Raw genomic sequence first — 27,676 nt, 5'->3', positions numbered from 1 at the left:
ATATGAAGTACAGCATTTGAGAAGGCCACTTGTTCCATATGGTTTCTCTTTGAGGGCATCTTGTCCATTGTATTGCCATGCTGCTTGCAATAAATACGTGTTTTGTGATATTAACTAATTTCTTTTGAGAAATATTTTCAGCAGAACGGAGTAGTATCACTCAGCCATATGTTCACTTTATTTGATAATGGGGAAGTAATATTTGTGAGGCAGGGAAAATAGATTTCAGAATTTCTGTGAGCAAATAAGTAGAATACCATAGACAGTGGTCAGGTTAGAGGAGTCGTACTCCCATGCCAGCTTGACTCTTCCATTGACTCTCCTAGATGTAAAGATAGAGGCAGTTTTGTTGTAGATTTAAGGGGTTCAGGGACCCCTCAAGTACTGAGGTATAGTACAGTGTCATCTGGAATGAATTCAAGGACCCAAGCATTCTTCAAGTCAAGGTGGCAAAGGTTTATTGTAACGCCAATATGGCAGGCAGAGCTCTTTAAGGAACTTAACTGGAATGCAACTTAACTGGAATGATGCTAAAGCTTATTTAGGAAAAGTAGTAGATTATCTGGCATATGTGATAATTTGCAGCCTTTGTCACTGGCTCCATTCGCTACTGGGAACCAGGGGAAGAGGTTTCTCAGGGGTATATTTTGATCTATTATGTCTGCAGCAAGATAGCTTTGAGAGTTGGTGACTATAGCTTGACCTCTGGATTGTATACAGTAACTGTGAGAATCAATACTAGATAATTCTGTGGTTACAAGATAGTCTCATTTTTACAAGAGAATTTCTTCAGAGGTCAGCTTGTTCTTGTGATGGGAAAAGATAGTTTGTTTTACTGGGGCCCACTTATGAGTAATTGGGGGGAAAGGTAGTTTGTCTCACTAGGGCCCACTTGTGAGTTTTTGCTAGGCATAGTGTCCTTGGGCTTGGGAGAAACTGTCAGGGGTAGTGTTTTGAAGCTAGAGAGAAATGTGATCTTGGAATTGGGGTCAAGCACAAGCACCCCATCAGTTTCATTTGTTATTTGGATATCAGTTGTCTGGAATTTAAAAATAACATAAAATAAGAGCTTATTTGCCTAAGACAAGCTGGGAATAAGGATACCCCTTGACTCTTAGATGATCTACTTGTTTAAAGTTGCAATATTTGGGAATGCCCAAAGATACCCACGATTTTAGAATATGTGACTTTGTTGTGATGTTTCTGTTTAGCTGGTATTTGTTTAGTTGGTGAATTTAGTAGTCTTTGGGAAATAAGGGTTCCCATTCAAAGGCCATATAATTTTTTCTGTGATTTCCTTGATTGGTGACTAGTCAGGAAGAATACTTTAGTTTACTTTAGGAAGGAGTCACCATTTTATAATACTTTGTTCCCTTGACACCTGAATCCTCTTGGACTAGACATGGCTTTTCAACTAGTGTGTGGATACAGGGTCAAAGTTTTTTCTGGACTGGTTAAGTGATTCTGAGATCCTCTTTCTTTCTTTTTCTACTTTGCAGCTGAGAATCTATCATCCAACTTCTGTCTACTCTGTCTGAAGGTACTTTCTGAGAAAACCTTTCTTCGTAGTTGACATTGATTGCCGCCAAAAGTTAGATTTTAAGGTTTGAGAAAGAGGGTACACCATCAACTGCAAGCCATCCTCCCTGGGGTGCATGCTGACTCATGGGAGCCTTGCTGGACAGGATTTGATCATCTTTAAAGAAGAAAAGGAAATGGGGATGATATGAAGTACTTTGGCCCATGTTGAGATATCTCATTTCAAAGCTTCTTGGAGTTTTAGCAGGACCAGGCACCAGCTTTCTCTGGTTTAGGTATACTCTGCATTCTTACCTTGCCATATATACCTTCCAGACTTAACTAAGCTAAGTTTGGTCATCAGAGTTGTTTCATTGCCTAAATACATCATTAAGGCTATAAATCTTCAAGCCCTAAAAATATGTAATTAGTATAGTTATCATTAGTTAGAAGCCTTAAGTATGTTAAAAATCACTCATAGCACAACTACTTGGAACTGCTACTTATCAATCAGTTATTTATTTGAGTACTTGCTACATATAGATGCTGAGCTTTGTGCTGATAGATATTAGAAAAAAGAAGCTTTATAGGATGAGGGATCTTGCCCTTAAGGACCTTATTTAGGGAAACAAAATTAACTCCTAGGAGCCAGAGAGCAATTAAGTGCTAAACTGGGGTTTTCTTCATTTTTTAAACTTCTTAATTGTGTGTGTCTGTGTGTGCGTGTGTGCATGTGTTTATGTATATAGTGTGCAGTGAGTGGGATGGTAGTCATAGCACCTACTCATAAATTTATACCTGACTCTCTCTTCACCAAACCGCTCCTTTCACTCCTTACTTTTGAGGTTTGAGGCAGCTTCCTTGGATTGTGTTCCCCAGTTCTTCTTTCTTTGGCATAGTTTCATGATCCTGCTGGTCGATCCCCCAGTCTCCAAAAGGGATTTGTAGTACTTTCAGAACGACATGGGAGAAATTCACCCCAGAAATTAGTTGACAGCGGGCTAAGGACATGCTTGGGATTCGGTGTAGGCCCTTTCTGTGGTGGTTTTGGTGGCAGTTGGGGCAACGGCAGGAGAGAGGAAAGTAGTTTTAATTGGGGGAGGTTGGGAGGCACTAAAGACAAACTTCACCTATTTAATAATTTTGCCTAGAGCCTACCCTGGCTGTACTAACTTATTTCAAAGATGATATACTTTGTAGCTGCCAAATTCTGGTACTAACTAAAAGTGCTAAGAGGCTCTTTACTGGTGCTGTGAGTTGAGCAACAGGCCACTGTAACATTCAGAAGGCAAACAAGTACAACTTAGTGCTATGATCTTTCCTCAATTCTATTATTTTTAAAACCTAGTTGAGCTGTGTGTTTTTCAGCTTCATAAGGTTAAATGAGTTTTCTTTGTAACAGACTTGAAAATAAGCAGTGCTTGTTGATGATTCTTTTGTTTGGCATTCTGATCTCTCTCAAACAAGGTGAAACATAGTAGCTTAAATTAGGGATACTTTCTTCTTGGCCTGCAATGAGTTTTTTTCCTACCCTATGTGAGTGACTCTGCACAATTGTCAGAACCCTCTGGAATTCTTTTGAATAGAAACATACCAAGTTTAATACCTGAGATGTATTGCTTGAGATCACTATAGAATTTTATACTTTTTATTTCTCTCTCATTTTATCTACAACAGAAGAGTTCCTTAGCATCACATGCCTACCTGTAATTTGATTTACTGACAATAAGTATTTTCTCTAATGGTTGCTGTTTCATTAGCTCGGTTCTGAAAGGGGTTTTTGCCAAGACAGAATTGAAGAAGTGTCTTTAATATAGTCAGCAACTTTTTTTTTATAGGATACTTTGGCTAGTTTCTCTTTGAATTTTTCTATGTATGTTGTTGAAAGAAGAGAAATATTTTTCAGCCCCAAGAAGTCTGAAGTTTCTGGGACAGAGAGGAGAATAATTGGAAGGAGCCAGTCCTGATGTCTTATTTGCCTGGTAGTTGTGCTTAGGACAATCATTAAAACTTCTGCAGTGTACCCTAAGTTTTTGTGTTTCTGCTGCCCTGCAACTTCCTCTATGTTGAGAGACAAAAGGTTTATGAAGGTTTCAAACTCCCTGATTTCTTCAGCAGCTCAGAAGGGAGAGCATGAACAGAGATTGGTCTCCATAGCGGGAGATGGGGAGATAGTGATTTGTGATCATAGTGAAAATTCAGGGAGAGAGAAGCCAATGAAAAGGTGGTTAACTTCTCTTCCTGCCCTGGGAAAGATGTTGTGTCTGCTCTAGTTTATACCTTGTGGGCCACCTGGTTGGTATTATCATGCTGTTCTTAATTAAGCCATTTTTCTTATTATGAATATAAAGTAAGGAGCCAAAGAAGTTAATGAATATATGTTGAACACCACTGTAACTTGCACTGTGCTCTATTTTGTGGGAGAAACAAGGAAGCAATGGTTATTTTCAAAAAGGAGCTTAGTTGGGGGTATGAAAAACAAGCATACTAAGAACTAAATACTGACATGGTGTTTGGAGGCTGCATGTGTGTCTGCCTGTGAGCAAATGTGGTTTCTAAAGCCTAGGGAAGATCACCAATGCATATTTGAACCCTGGAGTAGAGGTGTGACCTAAAATGCTCAAATCCGAGGTCCTTATGTGAGCAGATTTATTTACGGGCTAAAGGTTATTTTATTTTATTCCCCCCACATAATATTATTTTATTTTTTACACGTAAAGATAATTTTCAACATTGACTTTTATAAGATTTTGAGTTTCAGTTTTTTTCCTCCTTTTTTCCTTTCCCCCTCCCCAAGCCAGCAAGCAATCTGATATAGGTTATATATGTACAATCATATTAAACATATTTCTACATTAGTCATATTATGAAAGAAGAATCAGAACAAAACAGAAAAGTTGATGAGAAAGAGAAAAACAACAACAAAAAAAGAGAAAATAGTGTGCTTCAATCTACATTCAGACTCCATAGTTCTTTCTTTGACTGTGGCTAGCATTTTCCGTCATGAATCTTTTGGAATTGTCTTAGATCGTTATATTGCTGAGAAGAGCTAAGTTTATCATAGTTAATCATCTCACAATGTTACTGTTACTGTGTACAGTGCTCTCCTGGTTCCACTCACTTCACTCAGTATCAGTTTATGTAAGTCTTTACAGGTTTTTCTGAAATCTGCCTGCTCATCATTTCATGTGGCACAGTAGTATTCCATTCCATTCACATACCACTACTTGTTCAACCATTCTCAAATTGATGGACATTCCTTCAATTTTCAGTTCTTTGCTACCACAAAAAGAGATCCTATAAATGTCTTTGTATATGTGGGTGCGTTTTACTTTTTTATGATCTCTTTAGAATAGAGACCTAGTATTGGTATTGCTGTATTGAAGGGTATGCATAGTTGTATAGCCCTTTGGGTATAGTTCCAAATTGTTCCTTTATGAGGGTGGGATCAGTTTACAACTCCACCAACTATTCATTAATGTCCCAATTTTCCCCACATTTTCTCCAGTATTTATCATTTCCCTTTTCTGTCATATTAGCCAATTTGATGGGTGTGAGGTGGTATCTAAGAATTGTTTTAATTTGCATCTCTAATCAGTAGTGATTTAGAACATTTTTTCATATGACTATATAGATAGTTTTAATTTCTTCATCTGAAAACTGCCTGTTCATATCTTTTGACCATTTATTTGGGTAATGACTTGTATTCTTATAAATTTCACTGAGTTCTCTATATATTTTAGAAATGCAGTTTTCCCCTCCACTTAACTGTTTCCCTTCTTATTTTAACTATGTTACATTTGTTTGTGCAAAAATTTTTAAATTTTATATCATCAGAATTGTCCAGTTTATTGTTTGTGATGCTGTGTCTATCCTTTGGTCATCAACTCGTCTCTTATTTATAAATCTGAAAGGTAATTTCTTCCTTGCACCTGTTTGTTTTCACTCTCATGTATCCATTTGGAACTTATCTTGATATGCTGTGTGAAATACTGGTCAATATTTAACTTTTGCCAAAAAGCTTTCCAGTTTTCTTAGCAGTTTTTATCTAGTTACTGGGGTTTTTTGGATTTTCAGACACCATCCTTCTTTATGTTGTGTACCTAATCTGTTCTCCTGATTGATCTCTTTTTAAAACAATATCAAATTATTTTTAAAGATTATTACTTTGTTGTATAGTTAGATATATGTTACAGATAGACACCTTTCCTCTCTTAACTTTTTTCTTTATTACCTTTGCAATTTTTGACTTTTTGTTCCTTGGTATAAATTTTATTATTTTTTTATAGTTCTGTAAGAAATAATCTTTTGGTAGTTTACTGTGATTTTGAGTAAACTGACTTAGATAATCTGTTTTATCATGTTTTATATTGGTTCTATACCCTAAGCAACTAATATTGCATAATTATTTAGGTTTGTACTTCTGCAAAGAATGTATTTATTGTTGAATTAATAAAATTTCTGAGTGTATCCAAATATTTTATTGCTTCTCTAGTTACTCTGAATGGAATTTCTTTTCCTAGCTTTTCCTATTGGACTTTGTTAGTAATATACAGAAATACTGAAGATTTCTGAGGATTTATTTTATATCTTGCAACTTCACTAAACATTATTTAATTTCTTATTTAAATAATCGTTATCATCTGTAAAAAAGCAAGAATTTTTGTATCCTTTTTGCTTTTGTTTATTCCTTTGATTTTTTTCCTCCCTATATTATTGCTGTAATTTATATTTCTACAGTTTGTGTTTACGCTAGTCCACTATTCTACTACTGCTATTGCTGCTAAAATACAGTTTCTAGGACTGTGCTAAATAGTATTAGTGATAATGAGCATCATTGCTTTAACCAGGATCTTACTGGAATGGCCTCTAATGTTTCTCCATTACATATAATGTTTGCTCGTGGTTTTATACAGACATTATTTACTATATTAAGGAAAAGTCCATTTGCTTTCTAGAGTTTTTAACAGAAATGAATGATAGGTTTAAAAAAAATCTTTTCAGCATCTACTGATATAATTGTACCATTTAAAAAATTTATATTATTTACCCCATTCATGTAAAAACTGGGGAAAAAAGGAAATTACACAACAAATTAAAACTAAGTAAAAGGTAATTATCAGAAACTATTTTGACCCAATTAAATAAATAGATAAATACAGCTAGGTCCTGATTAGCAAATAAGAATTCTGTGACAGTTTTCATGTTTTTTGAAAGCAGATGAACTTTCAATTAAACAACAACAAAACCCATTTCCTAGTTTTATTTAAGGATTCAATGTAGTGGTGAGTTTTTTTTGTTGCAGTTTTATTAGTCTCTTATTGAATTTTCAGAATTTCTACTTTGTTTTTTAGTTGAGGGTTTTTGATTTGCTGTTTTAAGTTTTTTTTAAATCTCCTGTCCAGTTCGTTGATTTGTTCTTTTTCTCTCTTGTTGAGGAGAGAGTTCCTTTAGAGATATAAAATTTTCCCTAAGAACTGCTTTTGTTCTCTGTTCATCTACCTTCTTCTTGTCTTTTCTCCCTCCTTCCTTCCTCTTGTCCCTTTTCTATTCTATGTCTTTCTTCCCTTTCTTTTCCTCTCTTTTCTCCTCTACCTTCCTTCCTCCCCTCCTCTTTCTTTTTTTCCCTCTACTTTCTCTGTTTTTATCAGGTAAAAGAACAGTGAATTCGCTCAGACTTGTTTGGGTTCACACACCTGATAGGCTGTTGACTAATAATGCAAATTCCTTCCTCTTAATTTTTTGCTCCCATCCCTTCCCCTTAGTGCTGCTTTTTCCTTTCCCTTGCCTGACCTCATACATAGCACTTTTCCCCCTCATCTCTTAGATCCCTTAAATTCAATTGATTTAAATTCCTTTTATTTTTAGGATATTTTATTTTAGTCATCCAAGATTTTCCTTTTCACCTTTCCACTCCAATCTCCAATTGAGAACACAAGAAAAATAAAACTACACAAAGAAGTATAATGAATCAAAGCAAATTTCCACATTGGCTGTGTCCAAAAAAAAAAATCTCATTCTGTGTACTGAGACCTTTACCTCTATCAGGAAATGGGTAGCATGTTTCATCCTTAATCCTCTGGAATCCTGGCTAGTTATCACACTAAGGGTTCAGCCCAATGATATTCCATCTCTCTCTCTCTTCTCACAGACAGACAGACAAATACACACACACACACACACACACACACACACACACACACACACACACACACACACACACACACACACACCCTATAACTTGTTGAACCATTCTCCAATTTAGGGATACCCCCTAAGATTCCTATTTATTTTTTCCAGCTACAAGTATTTTTTTAAACATTCTTAGAATTTGTTTTGCTTAGGACTCAGCCTTCCCATAATCTGCCTTCTAATTCCCCATACTCCCTTTTCCCTTTCCCTCTTATTTATCTGTTGAGTCAAATGCATTTCTGTACCCAATTGTGTGTGTATTCTTCTTTTTGACCAGTTCAGCTGAGAGTGAGGTTCAAATATCAACTGCTCCTCCCTTCTTGTGTACTCTGTTAGGTAATGTTCTTTAAATCTTCCTTTCCTTTCCAGTGTATGCCTTTCTCTTTCCATTCTTTTCTTAAGATCATCAAGACATAACCACTCCCACAACCACTGATGATGATCGTATTTGGAGGGAACATGTATCATTTTCCATATTTGAACGGTGTGTTTACCTTTTTATGTTTCTCTTCACTCCTGTGTTGAAACTTCACAGTTTCTCTGCAACTCTGTTCTTTTCATCAGGATTGCTTGGAAGTCCTCTTTGTCATTAAAGGTCCATTTTTACCCCTCTGTAGCATAATACCCTGTTTTACCAGTTAAGTTATTCTTGACTGTAAGCCAATATCCTTTGTCTTCTAGAATATCATATTTAGAATTCTCAGATTCTTTATAGTATAGCAGCTAAATCATGCGTGATACTGACTGTGGCTTCTTGATATCTCTTTCTGGGTGCTTATAATATTTTCCTTAATCTGTAAGTTCTGATTTTGGCTGTAATATTCTTGGGAGTTTTAATTTGGGGGCTTGTTTCAAGATGATTTTTTCTATTTCTCCTTTGTTCTCTGACTCTAAGAGATCTGGGCAGTTTTCTTTTAAGAGTGCTTGAAATATGATGTCTGAGTTCTTTTTTGATCATGGCAGTAGTACTACAGTCCAATTCTTAAATTTTTTCTCCTCCATCTGTTTTCTGTCAGTTGTTTTTGCTATGAAATACCTTACATTTCCTTCTACTTTTTCAGCTTTTTTGACTTTGTCTTAATATTCATTGTTGCCTCATGAAGTTGTTGGTTTCTATTTGGTCCACTTAGTTTTCAGTGTTTTTGTTGCTTGGACACGGTTTTATATGTTTTGTGCCAACGTATTCCCTTTCCAATTCTTTGTTCAATAACTCTTATTTCATTTTTTATTTTTTCCTCAAGTGCTCTCATTAAATTAATAAAAAAAATTTTGAACTCATGCTTAGTTTCTTCCAGGAATTCTAGTCTTTTAAACCCAAGCTGTGTTTTTCCTTTGAAGTATTGCTTCATGTTTTTTTCTGTCTGTGTCCTGAGCTTCCCTTCTACCATAATAGCTCATTATAGTGGGGTTCTTTTTTTGTTCATTCTTCCATCCTACTTCCTGCCTTCCAATGTGATATTAGGGCTGGCCTTTGCAGCGCTTCTGCAGGGAAGGTCGGGTCCTGTTGCTGCTACCTTGGGGTACTGAGTATAGGGTCAGACTTAAGGCTTTCAGTGCTCCCAAAGTAGTTTGATCCAGTGCAAAATCTGATTGCTTAGCTACTGGTATAGGCTATTTCTTACCTAAGTTGGAGTCTGAGAAAGAGTTGCTAAGCTCTGCCCATATCAGCCAACTGGAAAGCTCTGTTTGTTCAGAGTGGCAGAAGTATAGGTTTCCCTTTGGTCTGGGATTCCTACTCTGGTTGTTCCTTTGCAGACTGGGCCAGATACTGGAAATGAGACCCTGCTTTCAGCTTGGTGTCTGAGCCACACTGCTACTGTTGCTGTTGCTGACTTCTGAACGTCTTCCTTTTTCTGTACGCAGTCTAAGACTTCCCTAACTGGGGATCCCACGCTTCCTGGTCAAGCTTCCTTACCTGTCCTGGATCTGTGGCCTAGAATTGGGTAATGGGTGACAGAGTTGCCAGTTGGCACCTGTCCTTGTTGCAGTGTCTCCATATGGGTCTATCAGTGCTGTGTATGAGTCTGGGATCTCCTCTAGCCAGGGTACACGGCCTCTCACTTGACAATGCAGTCCCCTACACATGGTACACTTCTGACCTGATCTGTCCCCACTGTCTGCAGACCACCTTTTCTAATTCTCTGTACCAAGCTGGGCTAGACAAAGGACCCACTATGACTTTTTCTGGATTTCCTTATTAAGATTCAGTCTGGTGCATTTTCTAGATTTTTGGGGTAAGAATTTTGTGGATAGGATCTTGCTGCCCTGCTTTTTTTTTTTAACCACTTGGCCATCTTGGCTTCCTTGATTTGAATTTTTTATCCTCACTTCCTGGTTTCTTTGTAATCTGCTTCCCTCTGACACTTAATTCAGTTCAATTCAGCAAATATTTCTCAATGTCCTACTATGTGCAAGATATTATTCGGAGGAGATTGTATTTTGAATGAAATAAAAATTGTTTGAAAAAAATCAAACATTGAATCAAGCATTTGTTAAGCATCTACCGTGTTCTAACATTGTGCTAGGTGCTGGGGATTTAAGCAATAATTCTTACCTCCAAGGATGTTACATTTTAATAGGAAAAACAAAGAGTATGTAGGACTAAATATGTACATATGAACTAAATATAATAAATAATACAAATAAATATATAAATAAAAACTAATAACCAAATAAATCTATACATATGAGCTTAGAGTGACTCTAAGGCAGAGATAAGTAAGGGAACACATTTTACTTGTGGAGGATGGCCAGTGCCGAGGAGTAAAGGTGAGAGGTAGGGTATCACTCGTAAGGAAGAGAGAGACCAGTTTCGTTGACTTGAATTGGAGAGGCAGAATAATGTGAGTGAATTTGGAAAGATAGTTTGGGGCCAGTGTGTCTGTGTGTCTGTGTCTGTATCTGTATTTTTTCAAGCTGAAAAGTTTGTGTTTTATCTTAGAAGCATTAGGAAGCCACTTGAGGTGATTGAGTGGAGAACTCACATAATCAGAACTGTGTTTAAGGAGAATTACTTTGGCAGCACTGTGTAGGAGAGATTGGAGAAATTTGAGGCAGGGAGACTAATTTGGAGGCTGTTTCAATAAATTAGGTGAGAGATGATGAATGCCTGTCCTAAAGTGGTTGCTGTGTGAGAGAAGTCAGACTTGAGAGATGAGAATAAATCAGATATGACATTCCTTCCATCAAAGAGTTTATAAGAGGGAATAAGACAAATACACAAATAACCATACAAAGCAGAATGCAGTAAGTACTTCAGGAAAGTATACAATTGTATGATAGTTTGTAAGCTAGAGAAATCATAACTAATTGTCAGAGAGGGAAAGCTCAAGAAAGGCAATGACAGAAGTAGCGTTTGAATTGAATTTTGAAGGACAGATACAGTTAGAATGAGTTGGGAATTGGTGAGTATATTTGAGGGAGAAGAAACAGTATGAGTAGAAGGGTGTTTAAGTGTTTCAAGGCTATTCATGTTCTAGACCTAGACTCCCTTTCTGCTTTCTTCTCTATAACTTCTCTGAATGTAGTGTATTTGCATTTTTGAACTATATGCTTGGATTTTCCAAATTAGAAGATGAAATATGATTGTATTGAGGGTTTCAGTCACTAAAGTTCTTTGTGGTCTTCTGTCTGCTGTGCGTTTTGTCATAACTTTTTTCCTTTAGAGAGTAGATATTTGAGTGGTTAGCAAACTGGTGTGTCAGTTACCAAACAGGAGAGATGTTCTTAATTTAGTCTTGGCTCTTTTTGAAATTGGTGGTTGTAGTGCCAATTTGATATTCTCAGTGCCTATGGTGGCTGCAAATATCCTAGTGCAATTCTGAATCACAAAATACAACAGACTCTCCACATGGAAGACAGAACCAAAACATTCAAACACCAGAAAGCCAAATCCATCATAATCTATACACAATACCAATGCATAGGACAGTACCATCCACAAGTCTTCCCTCTGTTAGGCTTCCCACAAACCAGCTCCATTAAACAAATCACAAGCAGGTTCCCTTAAACAAAATCACAAACAAACTCTTTCACTCACTCTAGCCAGCTGCCTGCTTGCTTGTATCCTTCCTATCTCTGATTGCTCTCTGACTCACTCCCTCTGAGCCCTGCCGTAGCTCAGCCATCTCCTCCTACCTCAGGCTCTATGTGACTCAGACTTCCATATGACCCAGGCAGGTCACATGGGCCTGTTAATGAATGGGAAAGATCTTCCTATTTATGACCATTAACAGTGGTCTAATAGGAGAGAACAACTGGGAGAAGGGTGGAACATAATAAATCTGTATCTCTTTGCTCATATTGGGAGCTTGCTTTAGTTTTTTTGTTTGTGGATTGTTCTCCATCACAGGCTGTAATACTTGGAAAATTTTTTACTATTTTCTCTCCTCCCCCCTTTCCATCTTTCACTTTAATCTTTCTCCTTCAGGTTTGCTAAAAGTATATATTTTTCTTTTTTTTTTCTTTTCTCTAGGAGGTATTTATAGACTAGATGACATGCCTGGGTAGACATTTTTACTCTTCATACCTCTTCTTTTTACTGCTTCATACCTCCAGCTATGCTCACTAAATCCTTCCTATTATGAGAGCCTCACTAAGATATGATATTTGGCCTAAAATGAACTGGTCCTATCTTTACCTGGGAACCTTTTTATGTAGACAAACTTAGAGTCTGGTACTTGACCAAGAAATCCAATTCTGTGTTAGAATGAACCTATTCCATTTTTTCATCTATGTTATTCAAATGTTTTAAGTATGATTATATAGTACTGTTCTCTGGGGGCCATTGGTTGAGATCTATTTTATGGTCTTTTTGGATCAGTCTTTTGTATACAGATGAGAAACTTGGTATAGAGAAATTGTGACTTCTTCATAGTACTGAAAGTTGTCTTTGTTCAGACTGTCCTTTCCCACCCATCACTTCCCCAAATCCCTACCTCTAACAAGGAGTAGATATTTTTGCTGTGGATTGTCTGAGGGAAAATACGGCGTAAACATTTTAGGATCATCTTTTTAAAATTCCTTTTTGAATGTGGTTAGAATTATAAATGAGAAGATCTGATGTTTTTCATGATTTTTAGGTTGGAATATATACACATGATAACAAAGCTCATTTCCTTAGTTATTATCACAGTTCAGGGAATTCTCAAATTCTCAAATTCTTTAATTACTCTCTTTCTTGAGCTCCATTTCTATTTCTAAAGCTGTCTTTTGGTCATTTCCAGTTTCATGAGATATAGGCGTTTCAGACTCTGCCTGTCCAAAAGAAGACTCACTTTCCACCCTCCTTCCTGTCTCTCTTCCAAACTTTCCTACTTCTGTCAAAGATGTTGTTAATTTGTTCAGTTTGTGTCCAACTCTTCATGACCCCATGGGCCATAGTAACATCATCCGTGTTTGTAACCTCCGTTATCCTTGATGCTTCACTCTCTCCTAGCCTCTCCCCACTCCCTTCCAGAGTTACCAACTCTTGTTGATTTTAACTATACAACATCTCACATTTGTTTCCTCTATACCCACACAGCCTCTACTCTATTCCAGCCCCTCATTACTTCTTATCTAGACTATTGCAATAATTTTGACTTGGTCTTTGGTCTCCTTATTCTCTAAGCCAGGATTTTTAACCATGGGGTCTTGGAACTTAGAAACATTTTTTATAACTATATTCCAGTATAATTGGTTTCCTTTGTAATCTTATATATTTTGCTTTATACATTTAAAAACACTTTTAGAAGGGGCTTATGTGCTCACCAGACTGTCAAAGGGATCCATGTGTCAAAAAAAAATTTAGGGACCTCTTCCATACTCCTTGTCAAGTAATATTCTTAAAGAAAATGTTTTACCATGACACTCCTTGTTCAAGAAGTTCTAGTTACTTGCTTTTGCTTCTAGGATCAGATGCACACTCCTTTGTTTAGTCTTTAGAGCTCTTTAGAACTTTCCTTTCCAGGGGAACCTCCCCACCCCTCTTAGCTCTAGCCAAACTGGCCTTGTTTTTTCTCATGTGTGACATTCTATCTCCTATCTTTGTGCCTTTGCAAAGGTTATCTCCCCATCTTTAGAATGAACTCCTTCCTCACCTCTGACCCTAGAATCCATTGCTTTCTTCAAGTACTGCCTATTTCATGAGGTCTGTCCTGATTTTCCAGTAGCACCTAGTATCTCCTTTATGAAAATTTCCTTGCATTTATTTTATTAAGGACGACAACTTTGTATATATGCCTTTATATGATTTGGCTGATGTAATGCCCTCCTTGAGGGCAGGAACTATTTTATTTTTGTCTTTGTTTGCCGAGGGCCTCACACAGTGCTTGGAACTTTTAAAAAGACCCTTACCTCTCTGCTGTTTTTATAATAGTAAGCAGAGAGGTAGGGTCTTAATCTTCAATTAAGATATCATTTAGCCTGTTTGCCTCTTTAATCAAACTTTCAAGTAATGGTGAGCCACTGAAGTTTATTGTGTGGGAAAATTCCAAAAGCAGAATCTTACACAGCAGTGAGCAAAGGAAAGCTTTATTAATTTTTATGTTCATTCCCCTTGAATGAATGGGTATTTCCTAATGGGCTGCTACATTTGTTTAGACCAGTGCAAGCCTTTTTATGCTCTGTTTTCAATTCATATTTCCCACCTGCCTCCCATTGGCCAGCATTCTAGGGTTCACTCCACCCCATGTGGTTCTACATTACTGCCACATTCCTCATTTTCTTTGTAGAATGACATCATATAAATTCTTTTAAAGGAATTCTTAATTGATGTATAATCTTTCTGGTCTTGACCTGAAAGTTTGGTTAAAGAGACAAACAGGCTAAGTGATATCTTAATTGATAGGTGGTAAATACAGTAAGATAAGAGAGTTGACAAAGAGTCAATTGGAATTATGACCATTAGCATGCCATAACATAGTATGTATTCATAAAATATTAAGAAAAAGTCCCATTTTTCAGGAGAGTGTCTGGGGTTAAGGTTCTCATCGTTAGTGATCATAAACAGAAAGAATGCTCTTAAGTCAGCCCCATCTGGCCTTGTTGACATAGGAAAAGGTATTTTCCGAGTTTATTTAGAGAACAAAGAAGCTGTTAGGTCCAGGCTCTTCTGGTTTATTAGTTCAGGCTCTGGCCCTTATTAAAGTCCAAAAATGATATTAAATGATTTTCCCTGGTGTAATAGATATTCCTTGTTTTCTATGGAAACATCAGTTCATCTCACAATTGAGTGTGTGTATGTATTTGGGATGGGGGATTGGGGGTAGGGGTAGAGGTTGTATGTATGATGTGATTGACCAGCACTTTAAGAAAATCACTGTAGTGGCAGAGTGGAGGATGAATTGGAGTAGGGAGAGACTTGAGATAGGCAGTGCCATAAGCAACTATTGTAGTGGACCCAGATATGAGGTGATGAGGGCCTGCACCAGGGTGGTGGCAGTGTCATATGAGAGAAGGGAGGCATATTTGAGAAATTTTGGCGGTAGCTGGGGTATGGGGGTGTGGGGGGGTTAGAGGTATTGCAGCATGCAGGATGACCAGTGAGTTGCAAGCCTGAGGGACTAAGAGGATGGTGTTGCTCCTACTGTAGTTGCCCTATCATAATATGGAAGGTAGGAGTGCAGTGGGAGGGCTGAGGGGGAAAGATAATGAGTTCTCCAATTTCTTTTAGTCAGTGACAGAGTACTTAGACTCTTGGTAAGAATGTTTACTCTCTGATAGCCAGCTATGAGACTCCTGATGACTCAAGAGAAATCTTAGATTGGTTAACATTTCCCTTATGCACCCTAAAAACCTCTTAAATATTGAAATCATTATGGTTTCAATTTGCCCGGAGAGGCACATAAAGCATATGTGTGATTAGTAAGGCCAGTTTAATTCTGGGTGAGTTCACCAGATACATTCCTACCAAAGATAGGAAAATGATCACAGCCCAGAATTACCCCCTTTCCTTCACTGTTGTTCCATATCTGTAGTTCCCAGGAAGCAGCAGCTTTTTTTGCTGCAGGCCTTAGGCTACTTGACTTCTATCTGCATTTGTGATGTCCTTATGCCAAAAATTTTGCCTAATTATCTTTAGCTTTTTCTTACTCTTTCCACCTAATATTGCAAAGACCATTAGACTACCTTTCTGGCTTCTGATTATATAATAGTACAATGAAATGAAAGTGCATCCTAAAAGATAATTCTTTTGATGAGAAGTTTCAGGGAAGCAGTGTGATGGGATTGTTGCTTGGGTATTACACTAAGGCACTTTTGACCATTCTGCTCCTTCAGGCCCTGAAGCTCATCTGGCTCCAACCAAACTGGTTGATCCTTAGCTCATGTGTCTTGGCATTAAAGTCATGCATGCTCATTGTCCTGTTCCAACAATGTTCATGGGCCCTAGTAATTGGGCTGCTCCTAGCTTTGGTCATATGATCAAGCCTCTTGTTTTGTATCCCAGTTCCAGTAACTGAGTCCTTATTTCTTTCGTCTGTGTACCTTGCCCTGTACCCCAGGTCTTCATCGACTGGGATCCTGTTTATTTCAGGGCGCTCTGCTCCGACTCCTGGTTCCTGTGGCAAAGTCTTCACTTCTTGCCTGCTTCCAGACTACCTTGAGGGCATTTGTCTTCTGTCTTACAGACTACCATCAGACTTTTTTGAGGCCAGTTGCTTGCCTGTTGTCACACTCTTCTATCTTTCAACCTGCTTGTTTTAGCTTTCTTCTTATGTCTACTTCTAGGACCTTCCTGGATTAGTTGTCTTTACTAGAGAGAGCTCTCTAATCTCAGGGATGTAACTAGTCACTGAAAATAGTACAGATTACAACTCCTTTGTGACTTTTCATCTTGTGCACCCCTTGTCCTTGTCCTACTATAAATCTTCCATAGGTGTTCCATCCAATGTGTTGAAGGCATTCCTCTAGCTATCTTGACCTTAAATAGATACCAGAGGAACTTACAGGTCTCACAGGTTTTACCGTGCTCTTAAAAGATGAATGGCTCATCTCCTTTTTTGGTCTCTTATCACTCTGACAATATCCTTTATTGTACTTGTCTATTTTTTCTTTGGTGATAATGTTGCATCCCTCGACTACCATGTAGCTCTCCACTGCCTTTTGGGTGATTTATTTAGAGATTATTATTGGGTAATTATTTAGAGATTATAGTGTTCTATGACTTGCAACAATATAATATTATTAGAAAAATGCTGATATTAAAAATGGTGGCCTTTGTTTCAGGAAGAGAGAGTGCCTTAAGATTCCTAGACCTGGTCTATCTTGAACTTATCCAAGCTCATATCATCAACTGCCTGTTGGATGAAATTGAATGCCTCAGAGACAACTCATACTCAATATGTCTAAAACAAGAGTATATCTTTATGCCTGAACCCATTCATCTTCTGAACTTGCTTATTTCCATTGAAGACACTGCCATCCTTTCAGCCAACTAGATTGACAGCTTTAGTATAATCTTGATTAATCACTCTCTCTCACCTCATATATCCTGTCACTTACCAAATCTTGTTATTTCTAGCTCCACAATATCTCTTTCCTCTGTCCACTTCTTTTCAACCACAGAGCCACTACCCTAGTTCAGGACCTCGTCATCCTTTGCCTGAACTATTGCAGCAGCTTCCTTATTTTCTTTCCTTTCCTTAAGACTGTCTCAAATCTCTCCCCACCCCAGTCCATCTGAATTGTAGGTCTGTTCTGACCATGTCATTTCTTCTCAATAAATTCCAGGGACTCCTTGTTATCTTTAAGATCAAATATAAATTCCTGTTTGGCTTTTAAAGACTTCACAGCCTGTCCCTAACTTGTCTTTCCAGCCTTGCTAAGCCTTGACTGTGTTCTAGTCGGATTGGCCTCATTATTCTTCCCCATATGTGGTATTCCCACTTCCCACCTCTCTGTTCCCCATGCCTGGAATATACTTCCTCCTCCTCCTCCCTCTTAGAGTCCCTGGGCTCCTTCAAAGACTGAGCTGCAACACCACCTTCTACTTTTGCAGGAAGCCATTCCTGATTTCAGCTGCTCTGCCCACATCATTGTGTTTCTATTTTGTATTCTGTTTTGTGTAGACTTTTGGTGTACAGGTTGACCAATTCCCTTGATAGAATGTAAATTCCTTAAAGGCAGGAACTGTTTAACTTTTGAGTCTCCAGTGCCCTGCACAATGCCTGGCACATAGTATGTGTTTAATAAATTACTTCATTGATGTTAGGAAGTTAACTGTGTGGAAATTCCTACTGATGTAGATATGTAACTGAGCAGCTTATGGACTTAGTCCTGGGACAGAGAGAGATTCAGTGAATAGGCCTGGTCACATAGATGTGCCTGAGTGTTAAGGATTGTTAAGGGGTCCCGTGAACTTTTTTTTTTTTTCAGTTGTCATATTTTCCAGAAACATTGGACCCAGAGTGTGTAGGAGGCCCTGAATGAGTCAAAGATTAAACCCCCTTTCAGCTGACATAATTTGTTGCTTGCATCCTGAACTGGACATTCTGTATGTTCTTGGGAGTCAAGACAGGCCTTGGAGAGTCTGCACTAGGACCCTTGCAGATAAGGAAACCATCATATCTTCATGGTCTAACAGTTCTCAAGGGAAAAGAATGTAACTTTTGCTATTACCTTTCTTCTCCCCTTGGGAGGGATTTTGTCCTTTTCCCACCTTCACTGCACCTTTCCCCTCACATGCCACACCCCTTTAAGTGGAGGTTCTGGCATCACCTCCTTCTTTTATCTTGGTGTTATAAAAATGCCAGCTTTTGTATGAAAAAGCAAAGTCCTGTGAACTCTTTGGGTTCCACATGCATATTGATTTCTCTTATAATAAACCTAGTTTTCACATAAGTTTGGTGAAGTTGTGGCTACCTATTGATTTGAGGCAAGACCTAAACCCAGGTCATCTTTACTTTGAGACCAGCTTTTATGCATAGCACCCTGCCATCTTTCTTGCATTGTTCTCTAGACTACCAGGGAGGCTTCTTCTGTTGATGCCATTGACCAAGACAGCCAGAAAAATCATGTCCCCCTTTTACAGCATATTTCTTAAGAATATAGGGCACATTCTCCCTTCTGTTTTTAACTGTCCCCCTAACAGCATGCCAAGTTAGATTATTGCTCAAACCTGTTTAGCCTTGGCAAAAGGGAGTGAAGGGAAGTAGCTGACCAACTGTTGGTACATATCTGAGTTCCTTACCCTGTGTGAGCTGCGTGGGTAAGTTTCTAGTCATCCTCACTTGGTTCTCATAACCTGGCATTAATGCCAATTTCAGTCATAATTGTGACCTCCTTTCTTGCTAATGTCTGACTGGATACCCTGTAACACCCTTTTTCTTTCTCTCTGGTGTCTGAGCCAACTTCTCTCGAGTCAGTTGTGCTAGACAAATTTTCACAGGTCTTCAGAACAAGATTATCTTTTTGCAAGGACTATGGCTACTAACTAGATATTCCTGTTTTTTTATACTGGAGAGATTGTTTATTTAATATATGTTTGCATGGGAGAGAAATACTTGTCATTCTTTTTCCGCAAACTCAGTTGGAAGAGGTATGCCACTAATAAGATAGAAGCTATATAACTGTGACCTTATGGATAATTTTAGAATCCATGATTTCCTTCCCCCCCAACCATGATTTCTTTGATAGGGGTGTTTTTTCTGCCATTGAAGATCATTGCCCTTCTATGCTTAGTAGAATCTTTGAGTTGCTGTGGCCAAAAATTAGTCATTTTGTGGTTATCCTTTTATTGATAAGCTTCTCCAAACTTAGTTAATCTGGTCCTAGGGCAGCAAACAGTTGATGATATAAGTGAAGATTTGGCTTATTATAGGAAGCCTTTCCAGCTGGATAGGACTTGCCAAACCTTATGCCCCTTTGCATATATTTCAACAACTCAGAGCCACCACCATGATATAGTGAGGCATACAAAACTTTGGTGAATTTCTTCTTATGGACTTACTCCTGAGACATAGGACATAGTCCATTTCTTCTTCTCACCCTTTGAAAAATCTGTTAATATCTCCAAACATTACTAGATTCTGAAACAAATATTTTGTTTTGGCTTTCCCAATGGAAATTAGACCTTCAGGATTAACTAAGAAAGTGGTATCATATCCTTGCTCTCCTAACCTTAACTTGGGATAGACAGGTATTGCAAATGACTTAAAGTGGTAATGACAGGGCCTTGTCACAGTTTTCTTGTTACTTTCAAGCCTCAAGGAGGACAGAGTGTTGTTTTTAGCCTGGGTCAGTTGAATTCTTGTGTTGTGTTTTGCCCGCATTCAGCCTCTGCTCAAGTATTTCCCAACTCTTTTCATTTTGTAACATTTCTAGATGTCTAAAATTTCCACCATGTCTTATGGGCTATGGTTGGTGGTAGTCACCCAAAAAAAGGTGTTTTGTCTGCTAGCTGCTACAGAAAATAACAAATTGGGAGAATAAAAAAATAATGGAGAGAAAGGGAAGTCTACTAGGATGGAGAAAATAAGACCAAGGAAGAAATTATAGGCAGAATATTATAACAGAGTACCAAATTTTGTTAAACCAGTGAGCCATTTATGCTAGTATTCTTTTTCTTGATTGTTGGTAGTAGGGAACATATTATGAGAGGATTGCTTGGTAGACTGTCAGTCTAGGTTTAGGAGTATTTGATGGCTAGATTCCCTTTGCTATAATTACTAGAGCTCTTGAGACTTTGGCCTTAGACATGTGTCTCTTTTGCTTATCTCCTGTACCTTTTCAGTAGTTTGTCCACAGGAACATCTTCTCAGGCTCCATACTATTGATGGTTGGTTTACCCCAGATAGGATGATATGAAAGGATTAAAAATTACAGTCAAACTCAGTTACACGGGGGATATTCTTGCTGACAAGTGTGATGCCACTTGAAAATGCATAACTGAAGTCACTAGCTCTGTGGTGGTTCTGAGTGTGGTCTCAGGCAGTAATTTATGGGTATTTCTCTGCTGGGTTTTAGGAGAAAGGATGAGGATGGCAGAAAGGGTATCAGAAGGTAGGAGGATACCCTCGGTAGTCTCTGTGCCATTTCCCTATTCCAAGAGAATGGAGAGGGATTGTGGTCATAGACTCTTTAAGATGGAAGAGTCAAAGACCCTAATATGTCTACCTCCTTCATTTTGTCATAGAAAACAGAGACCCAAAGAGGAGAATTCACTTGTCCTGGGCTGCACAACTAGTTGGTGGTAGAACTGGAATGAGATGCTGTTCTACTGGCCCCAACTCTACTGCTTTTACATCCCAGGGATAGTAAAAATGTCTCTTCTGTTTGTAATTCCTTGATGAATTGAGACATTTAAGCAAAAAACCAACTTTTGTTTTCTGATTAATTATAAAGGATGTTCTTTTAAAATGATTCCTTTCTTTGGAAAATGAAGCCCACAAGGGAGAGTAACCCTATGGCCCCTCAAACAATTTTAGTCCTGATGTAGAATGTCAGGGCAGTAGTTTTTGAAGACTGATTAAGTCTGGGGCAGGCCTCTTGTTAAAAAATATTTCCTATACATAATAACAAACTTCACTTAAAATGCATATGACAAAGGAGATTACAGAAAGAAGAGAAAATGTATTTGGAAATGAATGTGATATTAAAATAAAAGGCATCAGTAAAAACCAGAAAACATTTGAATAATGCATGTATCTCCGTGGGGATGGTTAAATTAAAAAACTAAAAGCTCTTCTGGAATGGAAGTTTTGGCTAGTAACATTTGGGAGGGAGGAAAAAGCGTGGAGAGATAATTTTGGAACATGAAGCATTTAAGAGGTTTACTGACTTGTGTGTAGTGGAAGGTTTGGAATCAGAAGACAATAGAACAATAGAAGGGTGCTGGGTGTCTAGTTACTAGAGAAAAAACACTAGTGGAGGAGAGAGAAGTTCCTAAAGCCTGATGAGAAGTAGCTAACCGTTTTGGATTTAGCATTTTGCCTACACTCTGTTGTTACTCTGTGACTGTACACCACAGAAAATAACATCTTGATGTAGGTTTCAGATGTTTCAAGTATAATAGAAATATGAAACTGTATCTTGTCAATTGAGTCATGAAACACACTATACTACAAAGTGAATATATGAATATATGAATCAAAGAAAATTTTAATTGGGGGTCTGACCACATAGGAAGGAAGCTAACCATTGATATTATAAGATTAGAAATTAGTGCAGCTTTGTCCAGCTTAGGAAAAAAACCTAATGTCTTCATACATGTCTGCCCACCTACTGTATCTAGTCAGTTCCCAAAGCAGGTCTTTTCTTGGTGTTCCCAACATACCTTTCTCTTCTGTCTCTTGATACAACTAGGATAAGAAGGGGAACATTCACCTGGGAAAAATCTTTGGATCAGATATATTTTTTAAAATAAATAATTCTAAAAAAATTGAAAATGTACTAATAATATGTTAAAGAATGCTAATAGTTATTAATAAAGAGAATGCAAATCAAAACAGCTCTGAGATTTTACCTCACACCCAGCAAATTAGCAAATGTGATAAAAGTTGGCAATCATTAATGTAGGAGGGGTTGTGGGAAATTACTCACACAAATGTGTGATTGATGGAGTTGTGCACTGGTCCAGTCCTTGTAGAAAGCAATTTGGATTTGTTTATTTTCCTTTAAAATAGTTTAGAATCTTAGAATTGTAGAGCTAGAAAAACCCTTGAAGGCATATGACAGTAGAGCTAGATGGGGCTTTAACCAAAATCTAAATAACCTTCTGAGTTTACAATTGAAGAAACTGTGCCCAAGGTCAGATAGAAAGTTGGTGTCAGAGCCCAGATCTTCCAAGGGCTAGTCCAGTGCTCTTTGCTGAACATCATGCTGTTCAGTGCTTGAATTTTAAAATTAATTACTTATTTTCCTGCTTTAGCAAAAACATAAAATATTGACGTAGGTTCATTATTAATGAATATATGCTATTATACTGGGGATATGTGACTTTTAAGATTCTACATTATTACAGTTTTGAAAGTATTGAAGGGTTTACTTAGCTTGTGCTCTTTTAATGTAGATTTCTTTCCTTCACTCCTACTGTCATCTGTCACTTAGTGTGTTGGTTCTCCCTTCACCCCACAGGCCTCTCAGATTTACTCTTGCTCTAACTAGGAACTGCTAGATGTTGTCACACAAACTTATTAAATCAATAAGCTAAGATTTACATAAAATTCAAAATCAATAGACTTTGGCTCAAGTTAAAAAAATGCATGGGTTTTGTGATTCCCTCCCACCCACTCCCCTTTTATTGTTTAGAGTCCTTTTTTATTTACTTCTAATTTCAAGTTGGTGGGTCATTAGTATATTTATATTTTTAGCTGTTATCACTTCTTGGGACAACAGGTTCCATAAATTTGCTGCCAAGATTGCAAAATTGTACTTTTACTTGTTAAAAAGCAACTTTTCCCATCTTTTAAGGATGTCTTCTTATTCTAATGTTTTGGAATTTGCTGAACAAGTTTATATTTTTTTCTTTTTTGGCCCTTCTAGAATATAAAAGGCTATTTTAAAAAAGTTTTTCTTAAAAATGAAGTCTCTTATTGCTTTGATCATTTTAGATCCCTTTTTCTGGAATTCTTCAAAATCTGGTATGTCTGCAGGTTGTAAAATTATAGAAATTTAAAGCTGAAGCGAACTTTAGAGACCATCTAGTCCAGTTTCCTTTATCTTAAAGTTAATGAATCCAAGATGGAGAGAGGATGTCATTTTTCCAGGATTTCAGAGTTAAGTGGTAAAGCTGGGGATTAAGAGCCCAGGAATTAAGTGAAAAGAACTGGGTTTAAATGAAGACTTTGACACTTTCTAGCTATGTGATTTTAGGCAAATAACAAAAGATTTCTGATCATCTCTTTTTACATCTGTAAAGGAGAATAATGATACACAAGACACAAGAGCTGATTGTGGAACTCTCATACTGGTCTGTTCAACCCACAATCAGAAGCCATTCTGTGATCAACCTTTCCTGTTCACAGCAGAAAAACAAAGGATTCCATTTTATTATACCACTTTAAAATAGTTTAGGAGGTAAACTATTTTAAAGAATTAGTTGTGTCCTGGTATCTCCTTTTCATTTCTTATTGTAACTTTTGTATAACTAAGTGGTTACATTGATTTTCATGATTTGTTACTTCCCTTTATGAGAACTGTATTTAAAAATATGTTGGCTAGTTCCCAGTAGGTTATTTACTTTCTTTGTTGTGGTTGTTTTGAATTTCCCTTCAAAGTAATTTAGACGATGGATTTCTTTTCTTTCTTCGCTAATGGCAGAATGTGGAATTTAATTTGTATTCTTTCACTGTTTGCTTTCACTTTAAAAAGTTTAGATTTACAAATTCAGTCTTAGATATGTTGAAGGTTTGTAACGAGTTTGGGTGACCTGAAGTATACTTGCAGGCTAATTTTAGGCAGACATGCTTTGAACTGGAGGGAAAAAGGTATGTAGCCCAGATCTACTTAATTACACTTTTAAAAAATAAAAATATAACTTTATTTAAAATAGCATAGATATTGATTTCTACTTTCAAACGACATGATACACAGTTTAGAGAAAGTTTAAACATGTAGTTGTCAGATATCCTACTTGCGTAAATCCAACTATTATTAATCACTATTTAATTTAACTCTGGTTTTTCTTAGTAAGTCTAAGTAGAAAATTTTCATTCATTCTGACCTATTTCTTAGAATTTGAAGCCACCAATGGTTTTTGTCCAGCCTAAGCTCATACCCTGCATACTAGTATCAGCTCTTCAACTAAAAAATCCATACAATACTTTCTACTGTTTAATAGCCAAGATTTTCCTGCTCTTCCCTTTAATTTCCTTAGTAACTGATCACTATCTCTAATTGTTCTCTGCTTATCCTAGGAACCTCAAGTCTCTGTATCATCTTTGCAGCAGGAAAGTTACCTTTTTCTGTACAGCTTTGCTCTTCTCTCTACCCCTCCATTTTGTTGTCTTAGAAAAAATTGAGGTGGGGGGGAATAGAAGCAACTCAACTTGCACATGGCTTCCCAAGATGGTCTTTACCCAACATTATTACATGTTATACTTATGGAGCTTCCCAGTTGGAAGATTATTTTTCTACATTTCATAAGAACTCCTGAGCAAGCAATTAATTATTCTTTAAATGTAAATGTGTTCTTTAAAGGAAAAAATCTATCAGTGCCATAGGTTTGGCATCATATAAATCTTCCCTTTTCCTTACCCTTTTCATAGCCCCTGCCCCACTTCATTCTCCCTAATTCAAGTAGATTTTTCATCTTAAATTTGGTCTTAAAATATATGAACTCTTAAGGAATGCAGGATGTTGAAATGAATGTAGAAAAAAAAAGACAGAACAGGTACAGGTAAAAGATGGCATTTTTTTTTTAACTGCTACAGATTTGAGCCAGTTGTCTTTGTGGCTGGTGTAAATGTATCATAGTCATTTTTCCCCTTGGGGCAAAGGTTCCCTCCACAATGAACAGCTCCACAGCTTCTCTTTTTCATTTTTAATGTTATTATTAATGCTTTTTGAAAATATATTATCACTGTCACTTCCTACTGATTCCTCTTTCGTTGCCCAATTGAACATTTCCTTACAATAAATAAATATCACGAAGCAAAACAAATAAACACATGGATCATATCTGAAAAATCTCTCCCTCTAATTCAGCACTTTCCTGCCAAGAGGCAGGACCCGCACTGGAGAACTGATTGCTCACTGTGCTTTGTCTTATTTTGTTGTGGTCATTGTTTAGATCATTTTAAAAAACTGGTTTTGACATCAGTTCATGTAGGTCTTGCCAAGTTTTGTCCTTTCTTATAGTGCAGAAATATTCTTCTCCATCCATATAGCTACTTTGTGCAGACGGTCACTTTGTTTCCAGTTCTTTCGTAGCTTTTCTTCTTACAATCATGCTAAAACAGATACAGTTTCTTTCGTTAGAGAGATTTTTAAAACTTAAATTTTGTTAAATGAAAAGAAACAAAATTATTTTCTATTTCTTTCACTTATCTACCCCTCCCCCCCACACACCTTGAATAAAAAAAGAGAAAAACTAAATCCTTACAGCAAATATGCAGAGCTAAGTAGAATGAATTCCCTCATTGACTGTGTCCAAAAATGTGTCATTCTGCAGCTTGAGGCCGTTCCCTCCGCCTCAGGAGGTGAGTAGAGTGGTTTGCTATTGGTCTTCAGGAATCGTATTTGGTCCTTGGTTTGATGACAATTCTTAAGTGTTTCAAGATTACTTGTTTTTTCAGTGTTGTCATTGTGCACATTATTCTGGTTCAACCACTAGGTGGTATAATGGATGGAGGACTGGGTCTGGGTTCAGGAAGTTTTGAATGAACATTTAGCTTTAGACACTAGCTGTATGACCTTGGGCAAGTCACTTAGCCTCAGTTTTCTCATCTATAAAATGGGAATAATAATAGTAGCTACCTCTTAGGGTTGTTTTGAAGATCAAATGAGATATTTGTAATGTGCTTTTAGCACAGTGTGTCTGGTGCGTAGTAGGTATTATATAAATGCTGGCCATTATTATCATTAGAAAGTAGATGCTTAATAAATGTTTAATGACTGATATACAAGTCTTCTCAAGTTTGTTTGAACTATTTTGCCATTTCTTAGAGTGCAGTGGTCATGTACCATAATTTGTTTAGCCATTCCCCAGTTAATGGGCACTCCTTGGTTTTCAGTTCTTTGCCACCCCAAAAAGAACTGCTGTAGATGTTTTTGTCCACATGTCAGTTTTTTTTCCTTTGTTCTCTTCAGAGTATAGGTCTGGTGATAGGGCATAATATATTGTAAAATAATTTTTGGATCAGATCAAATCACTTTCCAGAAAAGCTGGACCAATACACAACTCTACCAGCAGTGTGCTAATGTGCCTGTTTTCTCACAGCTTTTCCAATATTTATTGTTTTCCTCTTTTTTTCAACTTTACTATTATTATGTATGAGAGGGACTCTCAATGTTTCTTTAATTTTCAGTTTTCTAATTATTGGTGATTTGAAATACTTTTTCACATAGCTATGGTTAGCTTGGATTTCTTTCTTAGAAACTAACCTGTTCATAGCTTTTGACATTTATCCATTGAGGAATGCCTCTTAAAAATTTGAATAAGAAAATGAGCCCTTTATCAGAAAAATGTGCCACGGAGATTTTTCCCCCCACCTGTTTCCCTTTAAATTTTAGCTTAGCTACATTGTTTTTTATTTGTACAAAAACTCTTAAATTTTGTCATCAGAATTTTCCATTTTATTTTCTGTAATGCTCTCCATACCTGTTTAATCATAAACTTTTCCTCATCCGTATATCTGAAATGCAGTTTCTACCTTGCTCCCTTAATTTGTTTATGATGTCACCCTTTATATCTAAATTATGTATCCATTTGGAACTTATCTTGATATAAGGTATGAGATACTAGTCTATGCCTAGTTTCTGCCACACTACTTCCCAGCTTTCCTAGCATTTTTTTGTTGAACAATGAGTTCTTAGCCCCAGTAGCTGGGGTCTTTGGGTTTATCAAATACTACACTACTGAGCTTGAACAAATTTTTAAAAGTCCAAGTCTAGGATCAAAGACTTAGAATTGAAAGTTATTTTCTAGTTTAATTCCTTCATTTTACTGGTTAGAAAAGTGAAGTTTAGAAGGAAAGGGACTTGTTAGTAGAACTGAGATTTGAACCCAGGACCTCTAACTGCAAATATAGTATTCTTCTATATTATAATGCCTCTCAAGTCTTTTCCAGACCTGTATATTCTAATTACTCCTGAAAATTGGAGACCTTATATGTATGTGTGTGTGTGTGTGTGTGTGTGTGTGTGTACATACACACATATACGTATATAGCCATTTTGCTACTTATTTCTATAAACTTTTACCTCTAAAACATTTTGCATGAAACCAGAGGGATTGAGAATATTGACTTACTGGGATACAAAGTGCTACTGTGCTACTGTGAAGGTAATTTATTGAATGAGAATAGCAAATTATATTAAGCAAATT

At 37.1% G+C, this 27,676-nt stretch overlaps 1 protein-coding gene across 4 annotated transcripts in view; it reads left to right on the top strand.

The window, feature by feature from the left end:
- The window catches only part of ZNF592 (zinc finger protein 592), a 65,350-nt gene that overhangs the window by 11,709 nt on the left and 25,965 nt on the right, over positions 1-27,676 (top strand). The gene's annotated exons all lie outside the window — the stretch shown is intronic.

This window comes from Notamacropus eugenii, chromosome 1, assembly GCF_028372415.1.
Source record: "Notamacropus eugenii isolate mMacEug1 chromosome 1, mMacEug1.pri_v2, whole genome shotgun sequence".
Classification (NCBI taxonomy): domain Eukaryota; kingdom Metazoa; phylum Chordata; class Mammalia; order Diprotodontia; family Macropodidae; genus Notamacropus; species Notamacropus eugenii.
The sequence above is the reverse complement of the archived record's forward strand: the minus strand, read 5'-3'. Positions and strand labels throughout refer to the sequence as shown.